Raw genomic sequence first — 6,880 nt, forward strand, 5'->3', positions numbered from 1 at the left:
ATATTGTTGTTGCACCTACAGGGTTGCAGCCCCCTTCAGGTCCTTGGGTACTTTCTCTAGCTCCTCCATTGGGGGCCCTGTGTTCCATCCAATAGCTGGCTGTGAGCATCCACTTTGGTGTTTGCCAGGCACTGGCATAGCCTCACAAGAGGCCGCAATATCAGGGTCCCTTCAGCAGAATCTTAACAGTCCTTTTATTAGTCACATATTAGGTTGTGCACTTTCATTACCAAAGAATAGTTATTTCCATATTCTTATATCATATTATACTTATTTTTAGATTGTTTTTTGTTGTTCTTATGTTCTTAAATCTTTAGTGTCTAGGAAGAAAAAAATCACAATCCTCAGTCTGGGGAGGGTCACAAAACAGCCTCATAGAATAGAGAACATAAAGCCAAAAGGGAGCGTTTCATATTGATTATACTGATAAAAGTATAAAAGTTTAAAAGAATCAAGCATTTATAGGAATATGAACCAAGTGGATCTTTTCTAGACTGCTGGAGAAAATATAAATCTGTACAAATACTTGGGAAAATGTTGGCATTATCTCCTAAAATTGGATATTCACAGTACATAATTTTAAATAACAAATTAATTATAGCAAGAGAACCATGGGTGGTGCGATGACAATAGTGATTCACACACGAAGGGTTATAATTAATCCCATTCTGCACACTGAGGCCAGACTCTTAGATTTCAGGGGGTTGAGTATCCAAGTGGGGAACATTCAGTATGGCAGAGGTACAGGGGATATTGGTAGGTGTGCTTTGTTTGGTATAGTATTATTTTAGTCTTGTACCACTTCATAAAAGTTTACTAGTTAATAGTTTCTGATTTAATGAAGTAAGACACATGGGAAGAAATAATGATTATTTGCTATAGGTTGCTCCGAGTGACAGGTTTTCATTTATAACCAAGCGGGGGGAAAATACAAGATGTTCCAAATGGATTGTGTTCTGTTTTTGTACATGAGGGAGAAAGTGAGATCCATCCAGGTACAAGGAAAACTGTATCATTGTCATTAGTACAATTCAAGTATAATAATCAATGTATGTTATAGGAAATATTACACATTCGTAAGTAGTCACTCCATTTTCAGTCAACACAAGCAATGCAGTACAAAGAAACTGTCTTGTAAGGGTGAAATTATAAGAGGAGTGAAAAAATGTAGAATTATTAATGACAAATAATTCCCTGATGCTGAAGAGTACTCAGCAGTTAAGAGTCCCTGCTGCTCTTCCAAGGGATCCAAGTCAGGTAACTGGTAATCCCTTGTAACTTCAGCTCCAGAGGACACCCAGCCCTCTTTTAGCCTACAACTTGCATGCACATGCAGAGATAAAAATGTTAGGTACAGTCCTGGATGCATACTTCCCCTAAAATTCTTATAGCAATCAAGGATGGAAATAGTACTAGTCTTATTCAACATCTGAAGATAAAGAAGCCAGGAGACCTTGAGTACATTTTTTAAGGTCCTACAACTATGCAGGGACTCCTGCCACTCTGGATTCAGACTCACCTAACTTCCAAGTCACATTTCTTTCTTCTGGAGAAGAACTCAATTCATACGTAACCCTGCCAAGTGAAAACAGCATTGATATCTGAGATGATTCCCATGTCTTATTCACCTCCTCGTCCTAGCTGCTTCCTCTCCACAGAGCATGTGGCTGTGCCAACAGCTTTGTTGTCTGCAGCACTGGCAAGTGACCCATTGGACTTACTCTTGACCAACTGGGCATCGAGCAGTGCAAAAACAAAACCCTCCAAAAGATGGGAGAGTCACACTGTGGGCTACTCCCGCATGCAGGTGGGTACATTGCTAATGGGTCCTGGGACCCTTCCTGAAAATTGTACATGAGTAAAAGGCAGGTAGCTGCATGAGCTCTACTTCTAAGAAAAGATAGCCATTTCCATATCAGGTTAATAGCTAGTATTCAGTGCTAGCCTTGCTAGGGAGCCATTTTAAACCTTTCTAGCTGTGAAGCTTTTAACAATATACATCAACCCTTTTAATATTCAGAGTTGGAGTCTATAAAATACATTTGATCGTGTTGGAATGAACAATGGTTCTCATAGAGATTTCAAGGAAGCACATAGTCATTTAAATTTCTTGACAAATTGCCCATTAAGTGTTGCTGAGAAAGGACAACACATGATTTTCTTCCATTGCCATGATGAAAATGAGACTACTATTTCCTTAGAGATGATATCTCCTTTGTGTTCCATTTGTTTCATATTCTTGCTACATTCCAAAAAAACTGTTTATTCACCCCCTGCACATGAACAGTAGGCTTAGAGATGGAATCTTACTTCACCATCCATTGCTGGCCTCTTTATAATTTTAAGATATGCTTAAATACTCAAATCTCCAGGAATCTCTTCCTCTACCACATAGTGAGTAATGGTCAATTCTTTGAGAGCAATGCCATTTATCTTCTCATACAGGTTAGAACTTACTATTGTACATATAGTGCCTCTTTCATAAAATACAAGCTCAAAGAATCACTATTTAGCCAAATGCTAATAAAACTTATCTGCAAAGTCAAACATTGATTATTGTCATCAAAACAGAATGGAGACAAGCACTAGAATACTGAATGTCACAGTTTTGGTAGCATATAAAAACAACATGCTTTAGAATATAGTAAAGTTGACTTTGTGAAACATGAATCCATGACAAGTTCTGTAAGTAAAATAAGTACGCCGAAGGGAGATCTCACATTTTTCTTTTAGGGATATAGATAGTAGCCATGTCTTTCTAGAAAGTGGCTTTAAAGTACAGTTCTCTGTCATAAAAGACGGGGAGCATATGGATCATGTCTATTTTCAGATAATTGGGTCATCATTGTTAAAAGACATACACAACTTGAAATCCATTATAATCTTACCTTTGTGGAACAATGAAAGTAAAATATATCAGTGAAAAAATACATACCTTTTATACAATTTAAATCCTTAGTAATAGCTATAGAAGCTTAATTAAAATAATAATACACTTCCTGATAAGTGACAACTATAACCTAGGATTGCTGCCTGTTTCAGTATTTGAGAGTATATTTTCAAAATGTATTGTTCTTTAGAGCATCATTTGATATCTATATATTTATCTATTATACATAGACATTTGAGAACAATGGAATTTTTAACCTTTTCTAGTTTGTGTGAGATATGAAGTAAGAGAGTACATTCTTCTATGATGCCCTCGAGTTTTCAGACTTGGTCCCTTAGGAAATAAAAGTGGATGTCTTCTGCCTTACAACTACAAGAAGATAGAGTGCTCACCTTCCTAATCCATTAGCTTCATGAAGGAATATGTACAAATACAGTTTTATTGTTTCTCTTTACTAGATTAACTGTAGAATAGTGCTATTGGAATGCCCCTCCCCCACCACACATATATTCCATTCATAACAAAATGTGAGAAACCAGGTTCTTAAATAGATTTAAAATCTTTAATTTCTTAATATAAAATTGTCTTGGAGCTTGTCTCAGAGGTCCTTGTTGTGAAACTCTGTCAAAAAAATGTCTTTTTCTCAACAAATTTCCTAAGGGCAACATGCTGTTTTTCTTTAAATTATTTTTTGCTTCTTTTTCTTTCCTGGTGGTCTATTTTAGAATCACTTGGAAATTTGTGGAAAAGAATGCTAATTTAGATAACACCCTAATGTGATACCATTTTATTACAAAGACTAGAAACTTTATTGCTATAAGTATTTGCTTATATCTGAATGAAGTATATTTATAATGGAATGTGATATTCAAAAGGAAGCACAATTATCAATCTATGTAATACTTCCTTTGCTTCACTTACCCTCTTGGGCTCTTGCTGTAAGTGTATTTCCTATTCATATTTTATTATTGTCAAGATAGCAAATTACAATTATATATGCTACCCAAGGAACATGATCATTCCTTATTGTTTTATACAAGGCTACTAGATTAACAAACCTGGCTTTGGGTGACTGTATTTAAGTCATCTTTCTGTCTGAGTCACACCAGAACTGCAGGCACATGCAACTGAACCTAAATGTTAATTTATTTTAAACATAAATTCATTGACAAATTTACTTAAGATGGCCAAAGTCATTCTGTCTGTCTAGACAGTTGGATGGGATGGTAGAGAGATAAAAGATGTGAGAAGGATGGATATACATGGGAGGATGATAGATAAATACATAGATAATAGATAGAAATATGATAGAGTATGACAGTAGATAATATTTTACTCATTACTTGTATTTGAATTATCATAGACTTATTTGTTTCCCTTACTTAGTCCTTCATAAATTATTTCATAATAAATGAAAAATCATAAAGTAAACCTAAATATTTCTTGATAAGATTTAAATATGAATGCAAAAATACACTGAGCTGTATACTTTCTGCTGAGAAGGAATTAGAACCAATGATACTTTAGTCTCTCTTGCCTTTCTCCCTCCCACACCACCAACTTTGGTCCCCTGTGGTTCTATCCTAGGTATCTGGGCTATGCAGCCTCTAGTTCTGGCTCTCCACACAGAGTCAGACATGGACCTCCTCTAGTGGCAGGAATCTCAAGTTGGACCAGTCACTGGTTGTCCACTCCCACAAGTTCTGTGCCACCATTACTCTAGTACATTTTATAGGCAGAACACATGCTATGTCTACAGTTTTGTGGCTGCATTGATGTCCCAGTCCCTCCACCAGAAGCTATGGCTGGTTACAGTAGATGGCTGGTTCAGGCTCCTTATCAACCATTCCTGGGAGTTTAAGTTGGGTCAACCTCATAGAGTCCTGGGATATTCAAGTGACTTTGATTTCAATAGTAGATATTTAAAAGTGTTGAATGTGATTTGAATTTCAAAATTATATAGCTATATTATAATCTCAAGAAATAATTTTAAAGGCAGCAAATAAGTATTTTGTTGAACTATTCATGACTCCCAAGCAAATTATAAAATATAAAAATATTCAATAGAATTCTATAATGTGTTAAGAAATTATTGTGCTCATTACTGTAGATTAACTCACCTTAATATAATGAGTACATTGTAAACAAAAACCTATAACTGGAAGATCAAAAGGAACAATTAAGAAAATTCACTATTATTAAGGTGACTATACATTGTAATTATCTAGGACAGTCAGTGTTTATACAAATTATCTATAATACTTTCTTTGACTCTCAAAAGTATCCTTATTTTGATGCAAACATACATGGTTATTTCTACTCACCAGTACAGGCCTAAATATTGTATGATGTTACATAAAGAATGCTAAGCAAATATCCCTTCCCTGGAGGAGCATGAGAAACATCTTCAAGGGATAAGATATGAATTTACTATCACTACAAAGCAGTCTCTGTGTGTTTAAATTGAAAGCTTGTATTTGTAGTTAGCTCAGTAAGCAGAGAAGTAATAAAGGGGTACCACTTCTTGGGCTAGCCCAGGTTTTTTGAATACTTCTCCTAAAGGGTATTAGGAGATGCAACTGAACCTAAATGTATGCATGAAGTCTCATGAATAAATTTATAATAATTGAGGTCACTATGGTTCACAGCTGAACACTTCATGGGAAAAAAGTGAGCACACAAAAAAAGGCATATTAGAAACAGAAGCACAAGGACTTAGAAATTGTGGTCCCTTGGCCTGTGTTTCTACTGCCTAAATTTAGGACACTGAAGTGACCACAGTCTTCACCTTTACTGTGTTTAGTTGTATAAAGGATTGAAGTAGATTCATTCATAGATGTATAACAGCATTAATAAGGGCTATGTAAATGACCTGTCAAGTTTTTAATCAAGTTTTCCTCTTCAGACTTTCATAGCAATCACCATTGTCATGTATGTTTCCAGTGATGCAGTATTGCAATCCATTTAGAATTCCATGTTTCACTGAGAGACAGAGAGACAGAAACAGAGACAGACAGAGAGAGAGAGACAGAGACTGCGAGAGACAGGGACAGAGAGAGACAGAGACAAAGAGAGACAGAGACAGAGACAGACAGAGACAGAGAGAGAGACAGAGTCTGAGAGAGACAGAGAGAAAGACACAGAGAGAATGGTGCAGGTAATTACCTGAAAACAACAGACATCTGCTATATTAAATTCATTTTCATTTTTGACGTAACTTTATTTTTTAATAGGAATGTGACCATATTCCTTTCCTTGTGCTATTTACAATATTTAAAATAAGAGGAGACTCCACCAGGAGAAGCTGGCTTTGCATATTTTCAGAGTGAAAACTTCAATTATGCTACAGGTAGTAGTTGTGGTTCCTGTTCAGGGGATGCACAACTGCTGTATATGGGTCTCCTTTGTCATTTCTATCTCACAAGTAAAGGCAGTTCCACGTTTCCAGTACCACTCTGGTTTCAGGAAGGATGCTCTTGTTCCCAGTGTTCATCAACCAACGGGAGACCATGCTCCCTGGAATGCAGGTAGAGCAACTGAACAGCAAGAAACTCTTCTCAACTCAATGAGGCTCAGATGTCTTCTGTGAATCCAGCTGGTTCAAGGCTGCAGGCCCACTTCCCTTGGCAGATTTTTCCATTTCAGGGAGTGGGGAAAGTGGCCCTAAACCATCAAAATGGATTATACATCACCCTTGACATACATGGATACTGCTCTCCATTACCCGGAGAAGTTACAAATAGATTTAGCTGAAAAACTTTCTGAGGATGAAGTCACAGTGTCCAATACTTATTACATACTTTTTAAAAATGTGTTGGGATATAAGGAATATATTTATCTGTGAATTAACTTTGAACTTTCTTAATATAGTGAATACAAAACCAAGATCAAACACAAGCAATGTTTAAGAGGATTCTTCATCATTTATCTTTGTCTCTCTCTCTCTCTCTCTCTCTCTCTCTCTCTCTCTCTCTCTCTCTCTCTCTCTCT

At 36.3% G+C, this 6,880-nt stretch overlaps 1 protein-coding gene and 1 non-coding gene across 2 annotated transcripts in view; both read left to right on the plus strand.

The window, feature by feature from the left end:
• The window catches only part of Htr2c (5-hydroxytryptamine receptor 2C), a 207,780-nt gene that overhangs the window by 30,576 nt on the left and 170,324 nt on the right, over window positions 1-6,880 (plus strand). The window lies entirely within an intron of this gene.
• LOC115063239 lies at window positions 1,692-1,819 on the plus strand. The gene has a single exon (XR_003843114.1). It is a non-coding gene; the product is annotated as a small nucleolar RNA SNORA35 (small nucleolar RNA).

Source organism: Mus pahari, chromosome X (genome assembly GCF_900095145.1).
Source record: "Mus pahari chromosome X, PAHARI_EIJ_v1.1, whole genome shotgun sequence".
In the NCBI taxonomy this organism is placed as follows: Eukaryota; Metazoa; Chordata; class Mammalia; order Rodentia; family Muridae; genus Mus; species Mus pahari.